Below are 26437 nucleotides of genomic sequence, written 5' to 3'. Positions count from 1 at the left end.
GATAGTTCACCCAGATAAAAAAATGACATATTGGTTAGCATTAGGAGACAGTGGCCAGGTAAACAAAACCAAAGCATGGATTGCTGTCTTGCCTTTTCCATAGACTGTTTACAGGGTAAGGAAAGCAATATCATATCAAGTCATGTTGTAATTTTGGTGAACTATCCCTTTAAGACATTAGGGGAGAGTGGGGTATGCCGGGCCAAAGGGTTAATTGAGCCACCCCTTGTTTCTAGGAACATTGAATACTGTGACCAAATATTTAGGAAGAGGTCATCATGTCATGCGTCTGTGAAGGAAGAAACCACATGGAAAAAGTGGTAAGCAAGTTAGGTCCAAAAAACTGATGCTCACAAAGTCAAATGAATTTCTTGTGTTATAGGTTTCATGATGCTTGTATCTAAACCAAAGTAGATAGTTTTAAGACTGTACATCAGCTGGGGTCTCTATAAGCTACAATATGAGGTCCTAAACCTAACATGAAAGTGCATCCTTGTAACTGTGTGGGCTAATATAGTAAAAATGGTTGCTTTTGGGTAAATTGTGCCATTTGACCAGGGGCAAGTTGAGCCAATGGCTCAACATACCCCATACAAATGATGATATGCATAGTAATTTTTCAATTTTTCATGCATATGAACGCAAGATAGTGCAGTTTTATTGTTACAGAGCAGGCTTCGTCCCAAATGGCCCCCTATTCACTATTTAGTGCACTTCTTTTGACCAGGGCTCATATGGTAACCCATAGGGCTCTAGTCAAACGTAATTCACTATATAGGGAATAGAGTGCTATTAACTGGGATGCAGACAAACTGGAACCACCACAGCACCCAGAGGTTAGGAGAAAGTCAGGGTTTTTGTGGATATTTATCATCTGTTCATCTCCTCTTGGCTCCTGTCTGTGTAGCGTTTCACACTGGTCTGTGTATGTATCAGATGTCTGGCTTGATTTATTAATGTTATATACTGAGCTGAATGTCCGGGGGATTATGATGAGGCTATAGGAGCAGCCAGTCCCATAGAAATATAATTACTATTTAATGAATAATATTTATTTGAGCAGTGCACACTTTAGAGACGGGCCCGCAAATCGTGTTTCCTCAAGATGTCCCCTGTGGTCATGTTCTTAAAATGTCATGTACTATAGGAAATGTAATCACAATTTACACTAAAATGTAGAGTGAAGGGTGGATGAGAAAACAAATCATTATAAGCCGAAATGATTGGATAGGTGTTAGGCTTGCTGTGGTTAGGCTTTCTGTGAACCGTGATGACAGGCTCTTGCCAGTATCACTTAATTTATTTAAGCATACGTACAGTGGGGAAAAAAAGTATTTAGTCAGCCACTATTTGTGCAAGTTCTCCCACTTAAAAAGATGAGAGAGGCCTGTAATTTTCATCATAGGTACACGTCAACTATGAAAGACAAATTGAGAAAAAAAAATCCAGAAAATCACATTGTAGGATTATTTATGAATTTATTTGCAAATTATGGTGGAAAATAAGTATTTGGTCACCTACAAACAAGCAAGATTTCTGGCTCTCACAGACCTGTAACTTCTTCTTTAAGAGGCTCCTCTGTCCTCCACTCGTTACCTGTATTAATGGCATCTGTTTGAACTTGTTATCAGTATAAAATACACCTGTCCACAACCTCAAACAGTCACACTCCAAACTCCACTATGGCCAAGACCAAAGAGCTGACAAAGGACACCAGAAACAAAATTGTAGACCTGCACCAGGCTGGGAAGACTGAATCAGCAATAGGTAAGCAGCTTGGTTTGAAGAAATCAACTGTGGGAGCAATTATTAGGAAATGGAAGACATACAAGACCACTGATAATCTCCCTCGATCTGGGGCTCCACGCAAGATCTCACCCCGTAGGGTCAAAATGATCACAAGAACGGTGAGCAAAAATCCCAGAACCACACGGGGGGACCTAGTGAATGACCTGCAGAGAGCTGGGACCAAAGTAACAAAGCCTACCATCAGTAACACACTACGCCGCCAGGGACTCAAATCCTGCAGTGCAAGACGTGTCCGCCTGCTTAAGCCAGTACATGTCCAGGCCTGTCTGAAGTTTGCTAGAGTGCATTTGGATGATCCAGAAGAGGATTGGGAGAATGTCATATGGTCAGATGAAACCAAAATAGAACTTTTTGGTAAAAACTCAACTCTTCGTGTTTGGAGGACAAAGAATGCTGAGTTGCATCCAAAGAACACCATACCTACTGTGAAGCATGGGGGTGGAAACATCATGCTTTGGGGCTGTTTTTCTGCAAAGGGACCAGGACGACTGATCCGTGTAAAGGAACGAATGAATGGGGCCATGTATCGTGAGATTTTGAGTGAAAACCTCCTTCCATCAGCAAGGGCATTGAAGATGAAACGTGGCTGGGTCTTTCAGCATGACAATGATCCCAAACACACCGCCCGGGCAATGAAGGAGTGGCTTCGTAAGAAGCATTTCAAGGTCCTGGAGTGGCCTAGCCAGTCTCCTGATCTCAACCCCATAGAAAATCTTTGGAGGGAGTTGAAAGTCTGTGTTGCCCAGCGACAGCCCCAAAACATCACTGCTCTAGAGGAGATCTGCATGGAAGAATGGGCCAAAATACCAGCAACAGTGTGTGAAAACCTTGTGAAGACTTACAGAAAACGTTTGACCTGTGTCATTGCCAACAAAGGGTATATAACAAAGTATTGAGAAACTTTTGTTATTGACCAAATACTTATTTTCCACCATAATATGCAAATAAATTCATTAAAAATCCTACAATGTGATTTTCTGGATTTCTTTTTCTCATTTTGTCTGTCATAGTTGACGTGTACCTATGATGAAAATTACAGGCCTCTCTCATCTTTTTAAGTGGGAGAACTTGCACAATTAGTGGCTGACTAAATACTTTTTTTCCCCACTGTATCGTCCTATTGGCCTTTGTCAGAGCTTTTGGAATTTTCTGGCTAGAGCAGTCGAAGATATCATAACATTATTCCCACGCACCCACAACAAGCAAACTCAGATGTGTGAGTGTGTTTTCTATTTGGAAACAGGAAGTATGTCTTGCCGTTGTGCTCATCTGCTTTGACAGTCCAGGACTGTTACAAGATACTCATCTTAGGAGATGCATAATTGTCTGAGCCATTGTCATTGCACTGAAGTGAAGTGTTGAAGTGGTTGTATATTTCCAACTGTATACACAGTGAATTTGAATGAGTCTGTATTTTCAGCGGCATTTGAATTCCTACTGGGATCAAAGGATGTGTGAGTTGGAGGGAGACTGTAGCTAAAGGAACTAGGCAGTGGCTTTACAAGCTCCCATCATTATGCCATAGCTGGGGGTAACTTCTAATTAGAGAGAGAGAGAGAGAGAGAGAGAGAGAGAGAGAGAGAGAGAGAGAGAGAGAGAGAGAGAGAGAGAGAGAGAGAGAGAGAGAGAGAGAGAGAGAGAGAGAGAGAGAGAGAGAGAGAGAGAGAGAGAGAGAGAGAGAGAGAGAGAGAGAGAGAGAGAGAGAGAGAGAGACTTTCTCCCCTCACTTTTTATGTAGGCACTTTTTCTTGAGATATAACTCAGGTCATTATACTCTCTGGTAGTCTTGATGGAAATGTCACTAGCTGTGTAAAGTCAAATCCGTATGTGCTGGTTGTCAAGTCCCCATTGAAGTGAAGTGTTAGGCCCCCACCGGTGTTGAGTGCAAAGTCCATATCACCTCAGAGAGCGTATTAGAATGTATATATTTACCCCCACCCTGTAATCCCTCTTTTAAAAATGGTCATCAATAACACACTGCTTCTCTCCTCATTCAGGTACTAGTGGTGATAAAGCTCAGTATAAATGTACAGCTATTTGGAAAGCCTGTGCTCTTCAAGCTCTCTGGCACAACAAATGTAAAATTATATTCAGGTTATTTAAGGTTACCGACAGCCTCTAATAGGCCTCCATACTCTTTTCATCCTTCAGAATGAATGTTTGCCTCTAGTCACCCAGCAGCACTCTTGTAGCAGCTGCAGAATGAATGGGAATGAGATTGCTTGATTTATTGCAGGCGGTGGGCTGAATCGTCGTATCTGCTTTAGTTTCCAAGATTGTTTTTACATATTGGGAAATGTCTTTCTTCTGAACAAATTTCTGTTTGTTGGCAATGTCAATTCTTGATTATTTTTTTCTAAATACTTACTTTTATGTTTGCTAGCTGGACAGGCTGCCAAGTACTAAACAGCAAACCAATCAATACTTGTGTACTATCCAGGTACTATTTATTCTGATCACATCTGCCAATCACGTTCTCCGTACCTAACATACTAAACACAGCTGGTGACAGCTTTAAAGAGATCTCCGTCCGACAAACTGCTATCAGGTAAAGTATTTTTTATATTTGTTATCTATTTAGTTATAGAAACATGATACCATCAGTGTAAGCAGTAAAATAACTCCCAACTTTACTTAGAAGGCAGCAACCATTTCAAAGGAAACAAGCCACATTAATATCAGGTGTGGATAATTAGTGCAGGGGTTCTCAAACTTTTTGGTTCCGGGGACCTCTTTTGTGATAGCAAATTCATCAGGGACCCCCTCGTAATCAGGACACAACTCCAGTGAGATACAAATAGCATACAAGGAGTTTTTCTGATTTTGGCAGTGCATGGCCGGACGAACCTAGTCTCAGGCCCTGGGAAGGAACATTTTCAAGGCTGCCGGCATCGGAGAGAACATTTTGTTTTCAAGTTAATTTCCTGTAACTCTACACCAGGGTTTTTTCTGGATCAAAAAGGGGCTGAGGTGGTGGGCGTGACAGGGGGCGTGGCAATGGGTGCGGTCGGCCCGTCGGCGCGGCTGAATTTCTCTACAGCCCCATCTTGGCGGTGTAGAGAATAAACATTTTAGACAATATCCTGCAATTCTGCAATTTTCTCCATGGAGCTGAGAGGAAATGTTGCCATTTTAAAGTTAATTCTATGCGATTGTATATATTCTGGCATGGAGCTGAGAGACAATTGTGCAGTTTTAAAGGTAATTTCCCGCAATTTTATGCATTTTGACATGCTAATGCTAAGTTATTTTGCTCAAATATAATAACAAAATAATTACTGCTAAAAGGAATTTTCAATTCTCCCTGACTGTCTAGCTTTTATTTTAGTGATCTATTATCTTTTCTACATACTTTATATCTGGTTTTTGTCGTTTAAGTTTACGCTGAAAGCATTTTCCATCCTGAATATTACACTGGTTTGGCCCGCCCAAGGAACACAATGGCAGAAATATCCCTGTACACATTTTCGGCGCATTCGAGCTGATCACTTTTGTCAAGTCGGTGACTATCATTGGACACCGCCTTTCAGTGTGTTGCATTATGTGATAGAAATTGTCTGACTTGCGCCTACATGTCATCTGCATGAACTTTACAAAAATTATGTGATCAAAGGTCATGAAGCTTTGACTGCAATCGACTGCAAGTTTCTGTAGTTGCTCTTCACCAACTTCTTCCTGCAGCCATCCCCTGCATTGTGGGAGGCTCTATTGTCATCCAATCATTAGGGTGTTTTTGATTGACCCAGCAATTCATATATACAGTGGATATACACTGAGTGTACAAAACTTTCGTCTGCAGTCGGTTGCTTCAGCCTTACCACTCTAAGGAGCCCATTGTCATGGGGCACAGAGATTTTTTGTTGTTGCAGCTTTAACATGAATGTAAGTCGCTTCGGATAAAAGTGTGTGCTTATTAACACTAATATACTACAATTCTACACATTTTTCCATGAGGCAGTGAGAAAACCTAGCATTTTTTATGCTGAAATTACAGTGCATTTATGTAAAATATATGCACTACCGTTCAAAAGTTTGGGGTCACTTACAAATGTCCTTGTTTTCCATGAAAGCATACATGAAATGAGTTTGAATGGGAAATATAGCAAAATGCATAGGAAATGTAGTCATTGACAAGGTTAGAAATAATGATTTTTCATTGAAATAGTAATTGTGTCCTTCAAACTTTGCTTTCGTCAAAGAATCCTCAATTTGCAGCAATTACAGACTTGCAGACCTTTGGCATTCTAGTTGTCAATTTGTTGAGGTAATCTGAAGAGATTTCACCCCATGCTTCCTGAAGCACCTCCCACAAGTTCGATTGGCTTGATGGGCACTTCTTACATACCATACGGTCAAGCTGCTCCCACAACAGCTCAATAGGGTTAAGAGCCGTTGACTGTGCTGGCCACTCCATTATAGACAGAATACCAGCTGTCTGCTTCTTCCCTAAATAATTTTTGCATAGTCTGGAGCTGGGCTTTGGGTCATTGTCCTGTTGTAGGAGGAAATTGGCTCCAATCAAGCGCCGTCCACAGGGTATGGCATGGCATTGCAAAATGGAGTGATAGCCTTCCTTCTCCTTTTACCCTGTACAAATCTCACACTTTACCACCACCAAAGCACCCCCAGACCATCACATTGACTCCACCATGCTTGACAGATGGCATCAAGCACTCCTTCAGCATCTTTTCATTTGGTCTGCGTCTCACAAATGTTCTTCTTTGCGATCCGAACACCTCAAACTTCGATTTGTCTGTCCATAACACTTTTTTCCAATCTTCCTCTGTCCAGTGTCTGTGTTCTTTTGCCCATCTTAATCTTTTCTTTTTATTGGCAAGTCTGAGAAATTGCTTTTTCTTTGCAACTCTGCCTAGAAGGTCAGCATCCCGGAGTTGCCTCTTCACTGTTGACGTTGAGACTGGTGTTTTGTGGGTACTATTTAATGAAGCTGCCAGTTGAGGACCTGTGAGGCATCTGTTTCTCAAACTAGACACAATGTATTTGTCCTCTTGCTCAGTTGTGCACTGGGGCCTCCCACTCCTCTTTCTATTCTGGTTAGAGACAGTTTGCACTGTTCTGTGAAGGGAGTAGTACACAGCGTTGTACGAGATCTTCAGTTTCTTCGCAATTTCTCGCATGGAATAGCCTTCATTTCTCCGAACAAGAATAGACTGACGAGTCTCAGAAGAAAGTTCTTTGTTTCTGGCCATTTTGAGCCTGTAATCGAACCCACAATTGCTGATGCTCCAGATACTCAACTAGTCTCAAGAAGGGCAGTTTTATTGCTTCTTTAATCAGCACAACAGTTTTCAGCTGTGCTAACATAATTGCAAAATGGTTTTCTAATGATCAATTTGCCTTTTAAAATGATAAACTTGGATTAGCAAAAACAACGTGCCATTGGAACACAGGACTGATGGTTGCTGATAATGGGCCTCTGTACGCCTATGTAGATATTCCATTAAAAATCAGCCATTTCCAGCTACGATAGCCATTTACAACATCAACAATGTCTACACTGTATTTCACTGTATACATCAATTTGATGTTATTTTAGTGGACACATTTTTTTTAAGGACATTTCTAAGTGACCCCAAACTTTTGAACGGTAGTGTATACAGTTAAAGTTGGAAGTTTACATACACTTCCACATATATTTCTATGTACATATATATACAGTGCATTCAGAAAGTATTCAGACCCCTTCACTTTTTCCACATTTTTTTACATTACAGCCTTATTCTAAAATGTATTTAAAACATTTTTTCCATCATCAATCTAGACACGTTACCCTATACAGGTTTTTTGAAATGTTTGCAAATGTATTACAAATAAAAAACAGAAATACCTTATTTACATAAGTATTCAGATCCATTGCTATGAGACTCGAAATTGAGCTCAGGTGCATCCTGTTTCTATTGATCATCCTTGAGATGTTTCTACAACTTGATTGGAGTCAACCTGTGGTCAATTCAATTGAATTGACATTATTTGGAAAGGAACACACCTGTCTTTATAAGGTCCCACAGTTGACAGTGCATGTCAGAGCAAAAACCAAGCCATGAGGTTGAAGCAATTGTCCATAAAGCTCAGAGACAGGATTATGTCGAGGCACAGATCTGGGGAAGGGTACCAAAAATGTCTGCAGCATTGAAGGTCCCCAAGAACACAGTGGCCTCCATCATACTTAAATGGAAGAAGTTTGGAACCACCAAGACTCTTCCTAGAGCTGGCAGCCCGGCCAAACTGAGCAATCAAGGTAGAAGGGCCTTTGTCAGGGAGGTGACCAAGAACCTGATGGTCACTCTGAAAGAGCTCCAGAGTTCCTCTGTGGAGATGGGAGAACCTTCCAGAAGGACAACCATCTCTGCAGCACTCCACCAATCAAACCTTTAATAGAGTGGCCAGACGGAAGCCACTCCTCTGTAAAAGGCACATGACAGCCCACTTGGAGTTTGCCAAAAGGCACCTAAAGGACTCTCAGACCATAAGAAACAAGATTCTCTGGTCTGATGAAACCAAGATTGAACTCATTGGCCTGAATGCCAAGTGTCACGTCTGGAGGAAACCTGGCCCCATCCCTACGGTGAAGCACGGTGATGGCAGCATCATGCTGTCGGATGTTTTTCAGCGGCAGGGACTTGGAGACTAGTCAGGATCGAGGGAAAGATGAATGGAGCAAAGTACAGAGAGATCCTTGATGAAATCCTGCCCCAGAGCGCTCAGAACCTCAGACTGGGTTCACCTTCCAACAGGACAACGACCCTAAGCACACAGCCAAGACAATGCAGGAGTGGCTTTGGAACAAGTCTCTGAATGTCCTTGAGTGGCCCAGCCAGACTCGAACCCGATCGAACATCTCTGGAGAGACCTGAAAATAGCTGTGCAGCGACGCTTCCCATCCAACCTGACAGGGCTTGAGAGGATTTGCAGAGAAGAACGGGACAAACTCTGCAAATAAAGGTGTGCCAAGTTTGTAGCGTCATACCCAAGAAGAGTCGAGGCTGTAATCGCTGCAAAAGGTGCTTCAACTAAGTACTGAGTAAAGAGTCTGCATACTTATGTAAATGTGATATTTCAGTTGTCGTTTTTTATTTACATTTGCAAACATTTCTAAAAAACCTGCTTTTGCTTTGTCATTATTGGGTATTGTGTGTAGATTGATGAGATTATTATTTTTCAAAGGCTGTAACGTAACAAAATGTGAAAAAAGTAAAGGGGTCTGTATATGCGGCGGATGCACTACCGGTCAAAAGTTTTACAACACCTACTCGTTCAAGGGTTTTTCTTTATATTTTACTTGCCCAAACCAGATGGGATGGTGTATCGCTGCAGAATGCTGTGGAACCATTCTGGTTAAGTGTGCCTTGAATTCTAAATCACAGACAGTGTCACCAGCAAAGCACCCCCACACCATAACACCCCCTCCTCCATAATTTACGGTGGGAAATACACATGGGGAGATCCTCCGTTCACCCACACTGCATCTAACAAAGACACAGCGGTTGGAACCAAAAATCTCATGTTTGGACTCCAAACCAAAGGACAAATGTGCATTGCTCATGTTCCTTGGCCCAAGCAAGTCTCTTCTTCTTATTGGTGACCTTTAGTAGTGTTTTCTTTGCAGCAATTCGACCATAAGGGCCTGATTCACACAGTCTCTTCTGAACAGTTTATGTTGAGATGTGTCTGTTACTTGAACTCTGTGAAGCATTTATTTGGGCTGCAATTTCTGAGGCTGGTAACTAATTAATTTATCCTATGTAGCAGAGGTAACTCTGGGTCTTCCATTCCTGTGGTGGTCCTCATGAGAGCCAGTTTCATCATAGCGATTGATGGTTTTTGCGACTGCACTTGAAGAAACTTTCAAAGTTCTTGAAATGTTCCGTATTGACTGACCTTCATGTCTTAAAGTAATGATGGACTGTCATTTGTCTTTGCTTATTTGAGCTGTTCTTGCCATAATATGGACTTGGTATTTTACCAAATAGGGCTATCTTCTGTATACCTCCCCTAACTTGTCACAACACATCTGATTGGCCAAACGCATTAAGAAGGAAAGAAATTCCACAAATTAACTTTTAAGAAGTTAATTTAAATGCATTCCAGGTGACTAACTCATGAAGCTGGTTGAGAGACTGCCAAGATTGTGCAAAGCTGTCATCAAGGCAAAGGGTGGCTATTTGAAGAATATCAAATATCAAATATATTTAGATGTGTTTAACACTTTTTTGGTTACTACATGTTCCATATGTGTTATTTCATAGTTTCGATGTCTTCACTATTATTCTACAATGTAAAAAATAGTAAATATAAATAAAAACCCTTGAATGAGTAGGTGTTCTAAAACGTTTGACTGGTAGTGTATATATATATATATACAGTGGGGAAAAAAAGTATTTAGTCAGCCACCAATTGTGCAAGTTCTCCCACTTAAAAAGATGAGAGAGGCCTGTAATTTTCATCATAGGTACACGTCAACTATGACAGATAAATTGAGAAAAAAAATCCAGAAAATCACATTGTAGAATTTTTAATGAATTTATTTGCAAATTATGGTGGAAAATAAGTATTTGGTCACCTACAAACAAGCAAGATTTCTGGCTCTCACAGACCTGTAACTTCTTCTTTAAGAGGCTCCTCTGTCCTCCACTCGTTACCTGTATTAATGGCACCTGTTTGAACTTGTTATCAGTATAAAAGACACCTGTCCACAACCTCAAACAGTCACACTCCAAACTCCACTATGGCCAAGACCAAAGAGCTGTCAAAGGACACCAGAAACAAAATTGTAGACCTGCACCAGGCTGGGAAGACTGAATCTGCAATTGGTAAGCAGCTTGGTTTGAAGAAATCAACTGTGGGAGCAATTATTAGGAAATGGAAGACATACAAGACCACTGATAATCTCCCGTGATCTGGGGCTCCATGCAAGATCTCACCCCATGGGGTCAAAATTATCACAAGAACGGTGAGCAAAAATCCCAGAACCACACGGGGGGACCTAGTGAATGACCTGCAGAGAGCTGGGACCAAAGTAACAAAGCCTACCATCAGTAACACACTACGCCGCCAGGGACTCAAATCCTGCAGTGCCAGACGTGTCCCCCTGCTTAAGCCAGTACATGTCCAGGCCCGTCTGAAGTTTGCTAGAGTGCATTTGGATGATCCAGAAGAGGATTGGGAGAATGTCATATGGTCAGATGAAACCAAAATATAACTTTTTGGTAAAAACTAGACTCGTCGTGTTTGGAGGACAAAGAATGCTGAGTTGCATCCAAAGAACACCATACCTACTGTGAAGCATGGGGGTGGAAACATCATGTTTTTGGGCTGTTTTTCTGCAAAGGGACCAGGACGACTGATCCGTGTAAAGGAAAGAATGCATGGGGCCATGTATCGTGAGATTTTGAGTGAAAACCTCCTTCCATCAGCAAGGGCATTGAAGATGAAACGTGGCTGGGTCTTTCAGCATGACAATGATCCCAAACACACCGCCCGGGCAACGAAGGAGTGGCTTCGTAAGAAGCATTTCAAGGTCCTGGAGTGGCCTAGCCAGTCTCCAGATCTCAAACCCATAGAACATCTTTGGAGGGAGTTGAAAGTCCGTGTTGCCCAGCGACAGCCCCAAAACATCACTGCTCTAGAGGAGATCTGCATGGAGGAATGGGCCAAAATACCAGCAACAGTGTGTGAAAACCTTGTGAAGACTTACAGAAAACGTTTGACCTGTGTCATTGCCAACAAAGTATTGAGAAACTTTTGTTATTGACCAAATACTTATTTTCCACCATAATTTGCAAATAAATTCATAAAAAATCCTACAATGTGATTTTCTGGATTTTTTTTTCTCATTTTGTCTGTCATAGTTGACGTGTACCTATGATGAAAATTACAGGCCTCTCTCATCTTTTTAAGTGGGAGAACTTGCACAATTGGTGGCTGACTAAATACTTTTTTCCCCCACTGTATATATATATATATTGTGTTGTAGTTCCCTGTTTTGTATGTTATTATTTATTCATTAATTAATACGTGTCACATATCAGTTTGCAAACAATGTAAATAAATAATTGAGTTAACAAAACTGCATACAAACATTGTCTCTTTTTTGCTTTCTTGAGTAAGGCAGCTCCAAAATGCAGGTGTTTCAGCCTAGCTCAGTGCTTTATGTGGTGGTGGGGGAGCCAGCGGAAAATACGGAGTGTAGGGGTTGGTAATGTTCTCTAGCTGCGCCGTGATTGGCTTAGTGTTCTGTCACTCATTGGGACACTACATCACTGCAAAATCTACGGGGTGAGCTTGAAAATTCAAGCCCCTTGGGTGCTGCCATAGAGTTACTTTAGAAGTGCCCATCCAAGAAGGCGCAAGGTCATTGGCCACAGATAAAATGACGTCAAATCACGTTATATCTACCATAGCTTTGATTGGACTGATAATGTCAACATCATACTTTCAAAATCTTAGCTAGCAAGCTAGACAAGCAGTCATCATCATGAATCAAGTCGACAATCTGCTGGCAAATCCTTTTCAATCCTTGTCATATGAAGATAAATTATAGATAAAACGAATCGGTGGTCATTGGCCATTGGACATAAACATTACACAACAAGTTGGAAATTGCAAATTCAACAATGAGTGGTTTGGAAGGAATCAGTGGCAAACTGCAAGCGTAGCAAAGCAATCACTAGCCTGCTATTCAGTGGAGTGGGTGTGTGGTCCAATTGTGGATTTAAGTGTCTCTTTTCCAAGCTTAAAAGGATGAACATTCACATGCAACACCATGGGCCAGAAAATATTGAATACATTGGCCATGCTGTCAGTCCAGCATGACTTCTGCCGCGTTCAAAACAACTGGAAACTCTCAGACTTCAGTGAGTTCAAGTCAACTGGGAACTGAAAAAAATGAACCCCGACTGGGAAAATAAGTTTTGAACAGTCATCCAACTCGGAATTCCAAGTCGGGAACTCAGGCCTCTTTCTAGAGCTCCGACCTGAAGATCACTGACGCCATGATTCAACCTTGTTTTTTTCCAGGTTCCCAGTTGTCTTGAAACCACCATAAATCCAGAGAATGCCAGACTTTGATGACAAAGTTTGATGACAAAATTTGCCCACAAGTAGGACCGCCGCACAGCACAACAAAGTGAGTCTAAAAATTTATTGTATGCTGCTGCATAAATTATGTAATATGCCAGGGAGATATGTATACTTTAGCAAAGAAAGTAATACTAAGTGTATATTGTGTAGTAAGCTGTTAGTAGCCCATGTGCCTCACCCTAATAATTTGGTCCCTTTTCCCCTCATAACTTAGCCTACTGTTCTGACTTGGTGGTGCACATGTAGCCTATAGCCTGTTTTAGAGAAATGTAATCATTGAATATTGAAGAGCTTTCATTGTCTGCTTATATGCCCCCTTTATTTATCCTACGGTTCTGACTTGGTGTGCAGGGAGAATACTGTAAGAACGGCCCATGTTCTGAGTTCTGTCGCTGAACAAATAGTTATATTGACTACGGCCATCCTAGCTCGCTCATTAATGTCTTAATCGAAATTAAGGATTGCATCTTATTTGCTCGTCGTTCCCTTATGCCATAGTTTGTACATCTCAATTGTCAGTAGAAACCACATTTGTTTAAGCAAGTCAGCCATATCAGCTATGTTTTTTTAATAGCCAGGTGTAGCCGTGTTAAGGAAGCACTCTCCACTGGCGGGAGTTTGGAGAGCGCAAGTGAAGAGCCACGCCTATGGTGCGTCTTAGCCTCTGTAATAATTCATTTTAAACAAATTCCAAATGCAAGCTTCGAAAGTAAATTAGCAATTTCAAGCAATTGTTACATACCAAAATACCAGTAGGCCTATGCTAGTAATTGTCTCTGGCTACATGTAGAGTAATCCACATAGACTCTGTGCCACAAAATGAGTGACAAAACATTTAAAAAACCTTGTCAGATAAATTCAAGTCATCAGTCTCAAGTCAAAGTCGAGTCCCGAGTCTTGAGGCTCTAAGTCCAAGTCAAGTCTCAAGTTATTTTATTTTCTATTGTCGTGTATGACGATTATGACTATTTTAGAGGAACAAAGAAAAGAATGTTTATCTTAGTTCAAAAGTAGCCGTTTGTTGGGTGACGCCCCAGGGGAGACTGGTGATTGGACCGCAGAGGGAGCAACCCATATTTTTACATTGTTTATAAGTATATGCTGGAGGCACAGGAAAGCAGAGCGGCCATTGCAATCTGGGACGTCGCTCTCCGGGGGTTTCATGACACCTGTAACTCATGCTGAAAGCTTGTGATATCAATAAACGTATGATCAAAGGTTCAGTATGAGCGGACTCCTTTGTTTATCAGCAATAATTGCCGGCATTTACTCGATACGACAAATGGCGCCCAACGTGGGGCTGGTCAGCATCTCTCCTTTGCTCCATTCAGCCGCCAAGCTAACTCGTTCTGAAGTCATGGCCAGAAAAGGGTGAGTTTTTTCTCACAAGCTTTGGAAGGTTGTTAGTTTGGATGCTATTTGTGTACACTGGAGCGATGTACCATTAGGACCGAAATGTGCCTCGTGTGGCGTTATTGCTGAGAACTGGGGGTCTGGCTAATCATTATAAAAAAAATTAAAACAGCGCAAAAGTGGGGAGAGCCTATAGATTGGCTATAGAGATGTGTTGCTTGAATAGTAAGTCAAGAACAATCGGAGGCCAAAATATGTATACAAGTTAGGACATTGCAGGATTTGATAAGCCCTCGGAACGAACGAGGCGACCCCTATGGTGGGCCATAAATCCTGGTAACGCGCTAGATGTTGTCAGGTCAGTCTTGGACTGGGGTTGGGTTATAGATTTATTGTAAGTTGCTGCTCATCTTCTATCCGACGGGGTATCTGCTTGGGGGGACCGCTCATAAAATATCCAGAACTCACGGCAGCCTAAAGTTAGGAAAAAGGAAAAAGTAATTAAAGACGCAATGTCAGGTGCATTGTTTTCATGCTATATGGTGCATACAGGCTAATGCTAAATGCTAATGCTAATATGCTGCATGCTAATATGTGACCATGGAGGTCCACTGCGATGGAATAAAGCCTCTTAAATTATGTTTGTGTGTGGAATTTCGGTTCTATGTTTTGTGAGCGCTGTTAAATGTTGTTTGACTATGAGGGGAAAACGGAGGTACAGCAGGACTGGTAACTGTCTGTTTGGGTTGGGGAGAGAGCTAAGAATCTCCCTTCCACGGTGAAAAAGTATTTTTGAATGTATCGCGCATGCGTGGGATTTTACTAAAACTACAACACGGGATTGTGGGTAAATGGGTCATATTTCTGTTAGACTGGGCTGCAGGGGGAGACAGAGAAACACACAGAAAAAGGGGAGATTTGGACACGAATCTTCTAGTTGTTAAAAGCGGCTGTGGTTTGAAAATGAAACTATTTGTTAGGATGTAGTGAATTTATAAATTAGATATATGTTGACGGATTATAATCAATTGAATTAAATGACGGATTAAAATAAATAAAAATGTTATTGAGCTATTTGGTCCTGAGTTAAGTCTTAGAGGAATATTGAATATGGTTGAAATAACTCAGTGATTGCATTAACTACTAAAATCTTTTTCTGTGTCTCTGTTCTTTTGTCATATGAGAGGAACGATGGAGAGAGAGAGAAAAAAAGAGAGGTGCTGACGTGACATCACGTGACAAGGGGAGGATCGAGTCAAAAAGGTTTTGGTACTGGTCTGTTTGCAAAATCTTCCCCTACAGGATATTTGATGTTATGACAATTTCACAGAGGCTTGGCAACAGACTGATCATTTGAATAAAATTTGCATTTTAGAGTCTCTGTGCATCATTTGGGGTTGATTGGAGTTGTGTTGGAAATCAAGGACTGACATTATTCTGTAAAATTAAGATAATTAGGTGCTTATAGAGCAAGGGGGTTTATGGGAATTGTAGTGATGGTAGGGTTAGAGGCTTTGTTTTTAGGATTGTAGTCTGATGTTGACTACTTGCATTTTCTTTCCTGATGGGTTGTGGTAAGATAGCCACTAATTGATAAATTGGTAAGATAGGATATAGAAATAAAAAATGGGTTTTAATTATTCATAATTTTTAATTGATTTTTTAATTGATTTTTTATTTTAATTAAAAATATTTTTTGAATAGAATTTTAAATAAAAAAATTTGATATTCATATTTTTGTTGATTGATGTTTTTTTTTTTTTGGGGTTGTTTAGTTTATATTAATAATTAAAGGGGGGAAGCCATAGGCTATATAGTCTAAAATAAAATAATTCACAATAAAGGAATATAAAAGGGTTGGTACAATGGGAAAGGACAGCAAGGCTATGAAAGTCATTACACCGGTTGATATAGTTGAGAATAGTAATCCTTTAGTTAAGGGTATTGCGAGGTTATCCGGCAAATGAAACAAAAGTTGCCCTTCATTCTCAAACAAAAACTGATAAAAGATTCCAGCGATAAGATAAACAAAGGTATAGAGAAAATGCTAAAGGAAGAGAAGGCGACAGGAAAACTAATGGCAGAAGTTAGTACACCTTTCTCACATACAGATTCAGCAAAAAAACACCTCCACCTTATGAGAAGGAAGTAGAGCTTAGGGATGTGTATCCTCAGCTTCCAGGGATCATCCAGGAGGGTGATTATTGCATCAGAGATGAAGATGAACGAATAATAGATAGAGGACAAGCAGAAACGACAATGAAGATGAATCCAAAACTCCAGAAGTAAGAAAAACCGAGATGTCTGGAAACTAAGAGAAGAATGAGGTTCGGAAAGATGAGGATGAAGATACAGAAGAGAAGAAAAACTGCTGAGAAAAGAATCCCAAGAATTGGAGGAGAAGAATACATTGAGGTCAAGGAAAGGCCAATAGTAAGAAGATGATGGAAGATGATATTTCGAGGACAGAACTTAGAAATAAGCTTTTGAAGAATACTGATATGTCAACAACAGGAAGAACAGGATAAAGAAACTCTCAAAAACCTCAATCATACAACTGGTGGAGAAGGAGAAGAGAAGCTTTGGTTATGAAGAATCAGAGTGAACCAAATCAACAATCACTGTTACAGCTTCAACTGAACAAGATCAAATGCAATTGTACCAGCCATCAAGGGCGGTACCAGGTGTTTCATATCCACAGCCAGCTTCTGGATAGACAGAATTGGAGAGGAAGAGGACGAGAAGGCTTAGAAGGAGGAGGAAGATTTCAGCTACACTTCCAGCAACTTTCAGAAGACTGTTATAATTATGGACAGGTTGGTCACTTTACCCGTGAGTGCAATAAGTCAGGAGGAAACATCAGAGGGAATTTCAGAGGAAGATACAGAAGCCAGTCAAGATCATCTGGAGGACAGGTGAACCCCTACAGGGGGCCGGAGCAAAGAGTCTAGAGCCTAGAAGATATGAAGGGGGGTGTCAGCTGATAGCACCGATTAGAGAAGAAGAGAAAATATCTAACAATTGAAGTAAAAACAAAGGACTATGAGAAATGATGGTGAATAGTGGAAAAACTTTTATCTGTGTTGAGCCTAAAGAGGTTAAACATCTCACTATGTAAAATTAACTAATTAGGATAGGGATTTGAGGTAGTAAAACAGCTAATTACTCTTAAGGAACCAATTGAGCTATGCTATAAAAAATCAAAGAGAAATTAAAATAGACATACTAATATTAGAACATATACCTATTGCAGTGTTGGGAAGAGATGCATTGTTTAAATTGAATTGTACAATAAGATGTACACTAGACGACTGTCTGGTAGAGGATTTTAAAAAGAATAGGGTTTTTGGGAATTATATTGGCTTAAAAAGATAATATCATAGGAAGGATGATAATCTATTAGACTGCCTATTAGACAATCTGTCTGAAAAATAAAGTTAAAAGGGGTGACTGCTATTCTGGGTTACATTCTTACACCAAGAGATTTCAGGCTAGGCTAAAAGGTGTTTAGTCGTTTGCCAAGTCTGTGTGTAAAGAAGTCATCGCATATTCTAAAAATTGGTGGTAAAGGATTTTGTGAATAGATCAGTGGAAAAGGTTTTTAAAGGTTAGGAGAAAAGATGAGATTAAAAAAGTTAGGAGAACTAGGGTTGAAGGAACTCTAAGACAGTAAGCTAAGTTTCAATGTTACTTAGTAGTAAGAGAGAGAGAACAATGGTGAAGGACATTTTTAGAGTTTAGTGGGAAGATAGATATGGTAGGAGTTTAGATCTGTTAGGAGCAGATGCATTGAAAAAGTATGCGTTGCTGAATGATAAGAGAAGATTGAGGGTGATTGAGTATCTGTACTTACAATTCCCAGCAGGAAGATCTAGGTAATTGTGGGTGTATTTTTTATAATCAAAAGTTTGAAAGTCAGGGATTAGAGGTAGGACTGAGAGTAAAAAAAAAAAGTGACACTAGTGGTGATAGATGGAAGTACAAGCAAAGAGTTCAAAGCTTTGGGGAAACTAGATGAAGTAACAATAATGACATTAACACTTCAGTATATTAAAACAACAGTGAGAAGCAATTTAACTCTTTCAACATTTGATAGTTATTAAAGCCATAAATATATCGCATTTGATTATAAGGGAACCAATAGCTCCAGCACCAATTTTAGGGGGAAAAAGACTTATTAGGGTTAGGATGGGGACGTTCCTCCCACATGGAGAGATAATTATGGAGAAGAAGTATTGTTATCAGGACCAGAAGTAGAAGCTGTTGCCCCTAATCAAAGGAGGTATAGTTTGTACAACAATATGAAGTGGAAGAGGGTTATGAGTGATTGTTCATTTATTTTGCGTAATATTACAGAGAAAGATCAGGGAGAATATATGTGTACTTATCTAGTGCAAGTATTAAAATTTGTTCCGGTTAAGAATTATTGGTTAAAAGGCTATGTAATTCATAAAGTGACACTTATAATGGAAGATTTGAAGTCTGTCGAAGCTTCCGCAGTCACCAAAGGAGGTCAGGAGAAGTATATTATTACAGTAGCCACTCCAACAGTAAATAATACACATAGGATATCGGTAGCTTTCCCACTAGAAGTAGTTAAGGGTGTTAATACATCAACTAAATCAACTACTTTAATGGTAACTTTGGAAAGGGATTAATGATACGATGGCAATAACAAATGTAGGAAGTATGACACAGACACAAACAACGACTTTTCTGAAATGGTACGGACAAAGAGTGCTGTCAATGGTAGTAAGGATAGGGTTAAAATAGGAGAGCAGATAGTGGTAGAAAATAATATAGATTCATCTGAAATAGTGAAGGATACTATCATGGAGGTACAGGATAAGGTCTTTGATTTTAATGACAGACAAGGAGAGGTATCTGATCAGTACCGCTCGTTAGGGAAGAGAGAAACTAAATGGATGGGTTTGATTCTTCTGTTGTGAAAATTAGAGATAGATGGGCAGGTAGGAATCTTTGGTTCCAGCAGTTAACTCATTCTGTAAGATCAGTGAGGAATCTTGAGGGTCCATGTCTGTTGAGAATTCCAGCACCAGAGACGTGGGGTTCCATTTTAGAGACGGTCGCTCAACCGCTATCAAGTGTGTGTCGGTCTTATGCTTTGTCATGGCTGTTGTATCAGCAACGAGCATTGACAGATAAAGTAATGTCGTTGTCAAAACATTTGTTTAAGCCTAGGTTTAGGTGTTCTTGGTTAAATGAATTACCCTATAGATGGAAAGTAAAATCAGGCAACAGCGAACCCTGAAGCATTGGAGGTGAAACCAGTGAGGGCTAAAAGTTGTTTTTGTTCTAATAAAACATATGATGTAAGGGGTATGTTTATGGGAATATCAGATTGTGATGATTATATGATAACTTTGGGTATGCATGACCTTAAGGGTAGTAATGATAAATATAATGTTACTTTTTATGTTCCAGTTAGTAAGAGCAGGACTTTGATGGTTGAAAGATTAACTTTTGCCTGACAATGTGACTATTGGGAATTTTAGAGATATTTGGAGGGTTTGTGGTGATAAAGCGTATATATTCTTACCCTGTGGATGGACAGGATGTTGTTACATGTCAACGTTGAAGCTTCCATATGAGGCTTTTACCATTAGAAGAGGGGTAGCACCGGACACAGATAAATCTGAAGCTAGGGTTGAAAATAGGGTGAAAAGAGACATGGCGACATGTCATAGTCTTCAAGCCTATCATTGAAGGATAAGTCTAAGAGAGAAGGGGGGATTTTTTCCATGGTATGGTGTAACATTTGGGAAGATCATATTGATAATATTAGTTATACTTTGAGTCCAGACAGTTCAGATATTATCACTAGGGTTATATATGCATTGAAGAATATAAGGGATCCATTTGGTAGATCTGAAGGAGCTGGATGGTCAGCGAAGACTTGGTTGCAAGATCAGTTAGGCCAGTAGGAGCAGTGATGGATTACATTTTAATAGCAGCTTTGATAACACTGTGTGTGATGTTTGTAATTTGTTACTGACCTTTGAGAAAGCTATGATATTGAGATAGGTTGGAGTAGTGATGCCTGGAGACAACACTCTGATGCCGTTGTTGACTGTTCCTGATCTGGAGGAAGAGGGACAAGTGGGACTGGATGGAGTATTGATGATAAATATCCTTTTTGATGATTTGATCATTAAAAAAAAAAAAAATCAATATTAGGGTGATTTTAGTATGATGTTATGAATCAAAGGGGGGAAGTGTATGAATGAATCACATTATCCTATTTCATTATTCTATCATTTATATTGATTAATACATCATTTATATATAATTTTTATATTCTTAGTGGATATTGATGTTTAATTTGAAAGTGTTGTTTTGCAAAAGATACTGTTTGGTCTTTTCTTTTCTTCCAGAAGCATTTGGGGGAAAATGTAAAGATTGAAATACTCAAACAAGGACAATATGAAGGGACAATATGAAAGGACAATGACTGGAGGAGATGGAACCAGAAAGGTGTGGAAAGGTTCCCATTCCATCATCAACAATGCATTAGAAGAGGAGAATACGGAGGAGATGAAGTGTAGTGGACTACATTCCAGTGTCTACAATGAAATATAGACATATTTGCATGTGTAATACATAATTTGTGTCATAGTCTTAGGTATTAATTTTTGTAGAATGATGTTTGATGTTATTGGATACATGTGGGGATCTTAGATGTTTTTGTTTATTTCGTTGATGCTTAGGGACAGGGAGTCTAGGCAGGGAGAGGTCCACTGTAGGATCCGATGGGTTGACCAGCCTTAGAGTGGACATTTTTTGGATATTATTTTGTTTGCAGGGGCTTTCATGTGTATTTAATTGCATCATAGTTTCAAATGCATTTATAAAGATTTATGGATTCATCGGGAGTACCTAGGTGGTTGCCTGGGGCAGAGGGACCGTGAGAGAATTTTACTGTCTTGATTGATAACGAAGGTTGCCAGACAGTTTTTCGCTCTCACACTCCATAAAGATTTGTTCATATTTCATAGTAATGTATTCACACTTCATAAACAGTTATTCATATTTCATAGAAAGGTATATACACTCTAGAGAAGAATGTTTTTTGGTTTAATGTTAAAGATACTCAATAAGATAAATTGTTACTTGTCATAATCCTATTCTGTTTGGTTTCGAGACTTTTAGTTCGTCTCGAAGGGGGGATATGTCGTGTATGACGATTATGACTATTTTAGAGGAACAAAGAAAATAATGTTTATCTTAGTTCAAAAGTAGCCGTTTGTGGGGTGACGCCCCAGGGGAGACTGGTGATTGGACCGCAGAGGGAGCAACCCATATTTTTACATTGTTTATAAGTATATGCTGGAGGCACAGGAAAGCAGAGCGGCCATTGCAATCTGGGACGTTGCTCTCCGGGGGTTTCATGACACCTGTAACTCATGCTGAAAGCTTGTGATATCAATAAACTTATGATCAAAGGTTCAGTATGAGCGGACTCCTTTGTTTATCAGCAATAATTGCCAGCATTTACTCGATACGACACTATCAAGTTGAGTCTTAAGTCATCAAATGTGTGACTTGAGTCCACAACTCTGCTAGCTAGGGCTGCAGTCCAAGCATGTTATTTTTACCCCCTCAGCCCTCGTGCTAGACACTTTCCCTATGGGGAATCCCCGTCAAAATTGGATGCAGTTTGATTGCCATTTTAAGTGGAGGTCCAATTCACAAACGTTGCGCCCTCAGCCCTAGATTTAGCTCAAGGGAGGAGTGAAGTACTTTGATCACTGGTGGTGTTGATATGACCCACAATTCAATGCAAACTGTAGTCGTGTCAAACTCCAGTGGCCGCGAAGTGTCAAATTGCATCAACATGGCTGCATTTTCAGCATGTCAGACAACATTATGATGTTAGCTTGCTAATAAATATCTAAATTACATGGATTTTAGCATTAGCAAATTGCCTAGTCGCATAGTGAGGAGCCTATAAAACATAGCTAGCTTCATAAACATATTTTTGGGAATTCTGAACTGTATTGGAATAAATGACCAAGCTATAAAACTAGCTGGCCAGCTATGGGTAGCTAGGTACCTGACAGGAGTGCTAGCTAGCTATGTTAGCTTGCTAGGTACATTAATATCAAATCAAATCAAATTTTATTGGCCACATGCGCCGAATACAACAGGTGCAGACATTACAGTGAAATGCTTACTTACAGCCCTTAACCAACAGTGCATTTATTTTTAACAAAAAAAGTAAAAATAAAACAACAACAAAAAAAGGGTTGAGAAAAAAAGAGCAGAAGTCAAATAAAATAACAGTAGGGAGGCTATATATACAGGGGGGTACCGGTGCAGAGTCAATGTGCGGGGGCACCGGCTAGTTGAGGTAGTTGAAGTAATATGTACATGTGGGTAGAGTTAAAGTGACTATGCATAAATAATTAACAGAGTAGCAGCAGCGTAAAAGGATGGGGTGGGGGGGCAGTGCAAATAGTCCGGGTAGCCATGATTAGCTGTTCAGAAGTCTTATGGCTTGGGGGTAGAAGCTGTTGAGAAGTCTTTTGGACCTAGACTTGGCACTCCGGTACCGCTTGCCGTGCGGTAGCAGAGAGAACAGTCTATGACTAGGGTGGCTGGAGTCTTTGATAATTTTGAGGGCCTTCCTCTGACACCGCCTGGTATAGAGGTCCTGGATGGCAGGAAGCTTGGCCCCAGTGATGTACTGGGCCGTACGCACTACCCTCTGTAGTGCCTTGCGGTTGGAGGCCAAGCAGTTGCCATACCAGGCGGTGATGCAACCAGTCAGGATATCCTCGATGGTGCAGCGGTATAATTTTTTGAGGATCTGAGGACCCATGCCAAATCTTTTCAGTCTCCTGAGGGGGAATAGGCTTTGTCGTGCCCTCTTCACGACTGTCTTGGTGTGTTTGGACCATGATAGTTTGTTGGTGATGTGGACACCAAGGAACTTGAAGCTCTCAACCTGTTCCACTACAGCCCCGTCGATGAGAATGGGGGCGTGCTCAGTCCTCTTTTTTTTCCTGTAGTCCACAATCATCTCCTTTGTCTTGGTCACGTTGAGGGAGAGGTTGTTGTCCTGGCACCACACGGCCAGGTCTCTGACCTCCTCCCTATAGGCTGTCTCATCGTTGTCGGTGATCAGGCCTACCACTGTTGTGTCGTCGGCAAACTTAATGATGGTGTTGGAGTCGTGCCTGGCCATGCAGTCATGGGTGAACAGGGAGTACAGGAGGGGACTGAGCACGCACCCCTGAAGGGCCCCCGTGTTGAGGATCAGTGTGGCAGATGTGTTGTTACCTAATAGCTTTAGGTTGGTTGTTTTTAAGTTCAACTTCAAGATTTCCACATTGCCTCTCCTATCATTCTCTCTCGCTTGGGCAAGGGACTTTTAAGCTACACTCGGATATGACAATGTAAATCGTCATTCGAGGGCTGTCTACTTTGAGTTTGGACTGCAGCTTAGGACAGTTACTGTTAACCATTAGGCTGGAATGGCATATGAAAACAAGGTACGTATTCAATAGGGCACACCGTAGAAAAACATTTTACAACGGAAGCGAAAAGAGTGTTTGTTATTGGATATGTTTACATAGTCCCTCCCTGTTTCAGTACGTTTTCTTCCGTTTGGTGCTAAATGAATACAACCCTGTGTATTTGATCACTGCGTTTAGACTAACATAGAAAATGTTTAGACTAACTTCAAAATGTTTTCTTCTCAACACTGAATACCATTTGTGTCGGGAAGAAAATGTGTTATGTATTTACACCCGGGGAACCCTTTGCAGGACAGATAGATCACGGAGAAAGAGTTATTTTCATCTGTCAGGGTAAAAGCCACCTGTAATTCCCAGCCTCCAGAACTGTAAACCAATTTAGAAAATGGATGAGAGGAGATGGGTAATGTCCTGGGGAGGAAAACATAATGTTGAGGTTTTTGGGAGGAAAACACAGCGTGATCTGAAAATGGTAAATGATGCACCATGGTTTGTCTTTTTCTCTCCCTCTCTTCCCCTTCTCTCATTTTCTCCCTCCCTCTCTATCTTTGATCTGCAATCCTGCTTGTTCTACCCCAAGGCCTGTCCCCTTGCTCATCATTTTCTGGTCCCACACTAACTTTTGCTCTCCTCCCTCCCTCCCTCCACATCCACTCTCTCCCTCCATCCCTCTCTCTCCCAATCTCCCTCAATTGTTGATGGAGTGTGCGCTGTGAAGTGGGTATGCACTCTGTGGTCCGGTTGGCTCTGGCACCGGCCATAAACGTCCAGGCATCCCGTAGTGCACCGTCAGCGTTTTGGAGAGATGATCACCTGTTCTTCAGGGCCATACATCAAACAGGAAGCCCTGCTGACTGGCTTCACTAAGGCTAAACTGACCCCGGCCACACGCATTGCTTTGTTTACTGGGCATTTTGTAGTTTTTAGTTTAGACATTGATTTGTTATGGATTTTTGATATACAGTGTACAGTCGTGGTCAAAAGTTTTGAGAATGACACAAATACCAATTTTCACAAAGTCTGCTGCCTCAGTTTTGATGATGGCAATTTGCATATACTCTAGAATGTCATGAAGAGTGATCAGATTAATTGCAATTAATTGCAAAGTCCCTCTTTTCCATGAAAATGAACTTAATCCCCAAAAGCCATTTCCACTGCATTTCAGCCCTGCCACAAAATGACCAGCTGCCATCATGTCAGTGATTCTCTTGTTAACATAGGTGAGAGTGTTGACGAGGACAAGGCTGGAGATCACTCTGTCATGCTGATTGAGTTAGAATAACAGACTGGAAGCTTTAAAAGGAGGGTGGTGCTTGAAATCATTGTACTTCCTCCGTTAACCATGGTTACCTGCAAGGAAACACGTGTCATCATCATTGCTTTGCACAAAAAGATCTTCACAGGCAAGGATATTGCTGCTAGTAAGATTGCACCTAAATCAACCATTTATCGGAACATCAAGAACTTCAAGGAGAGAGGTTCAATAGTTGTGAAGAAGGTGTCAGGGTGCCCAAGAAAGTCCAGCAAGCGCCAGGACCATCTCCTAAAGTTGATTCAGCTGCGGGATCGGGGCACCACCAGTGCAGACCTTGCTCAGGAATGGCAGCAGGCAGGTGTGAGTGCATCTGCACGCACAGTGAGGCAAAGACTTTTGGAGGATGGCCTGGTGTCAAGAAGGGCAGCAAAGAAGCCACTTCTCTCCAGGAAAAACATCAGGGACAGACTGATATTCTGCAAAAGGTACAGGGATTGGACTGCTGAGGACTGGGGTAAAGTCATTTTCTCTGATAAATCCCCTTTCAAATTGTTTGGGGCATCTGGAAAAAAGCTTGTCCGGAGAAGACAAGGTGAGCGCTACCATCAGTCCTGTGTCATGCCAACAGTAAAGCATCCTGAGACCATTCATGTGTGTGGTTGCTTCTCAGCCAAGGGAGTGGGCTCACTCACAATTTTGCCTAAGAACACAGCCATGAATAAAGAATAGTACCAACACATCCTCCGAGAGCAACTTCTCCCAACCATCCAAGAACAGTTTGGTGACGACCAATGCCTTTTCCAGCATGATGGAGCACTTTGCCATAAGGCAAAAGTGATAACTAAGTGGCTCGGGGAACAAAACATCGACATTTTGGGTCCATGGTCAGGAAACTCCCCAGACCTTAATCCCATTGAAAACTTGTGGTCGATCCTCAAGAGGCGGGTGGACAAACAAAAACCCACAAATTCTGACAAACTCCAAGCATTGATTATGCAGAATGGGCTGCCATCAGTCAGGATGTGGCCCAGAAGTTAATTGACAGCATGCCAGGGCGGATTGCAGATGTCTTGAAAAAGAAGGGTCAACACTGCAAATATTGACTCTTTGCATAAACTTAATGTAATTGTTAATAAAAGCCTTTGACACATATGGAATGCTTGTAATTATACTTCAGTATACCATAGTAACATCTGACAAAAATATCTCATAACACTGAAGCAGCAAACTTTGTGAAGACCAATACTTGTGTCATTCTCAAAACGTATGACCATGACTGTACTGTAAGGTCCCCATTTAAAGATTTGAAGTGTAGTAGTGTATTTTACAGGTTGGTAAATGTGAAATATGCCTGCATACTGTACTTATGAATGTCTTGGTGACATGCTCAGCTGTTTTATTTTCTCCTCCTGTTGTGTCT

The 26437-nt window shown here is 40.8% G+C and overlaps 1 pseudogene across 1 annotated transcript in view; it reads right to left on the bottom strand.

The window, feature by feature from the left end:
* Positions 1-4763: 4763 nt before the first annotated feature.
* Positions 4764-26437, bottom strand: part of LOC311108920 (nuclear receptor-binding protein-like) — a 34597-nt pseudogene continuing 12923 nt past the window's right edge. The window contains exon 6 of the transcript in view: positions 4764-4855. The product of the transcript in view is annotated as a nuclear receptor-binding protein-like (transcript). The remainder of the gene's footprint in view (positions 4856-26437) is intronic.

Source organism: Coregonus lavaretus (genome assembly GCF_964263955.1).
Source record: "Coregonus lavaretus genome assembly, chromosome: 34".
In the NCBI taxonomy this organism is placed as follows: Eukaryota; Metazoa; Chordata; class Actinopteri; order Salmoniformes; family Salmonidae; genus Coregonus; species Coregonus lavaretus.
The sequence above is the reverse complement of the archived record's forward strand: the minus strand, read 5'-3'. Positions and strand labels throughout refer to the sequence as shown.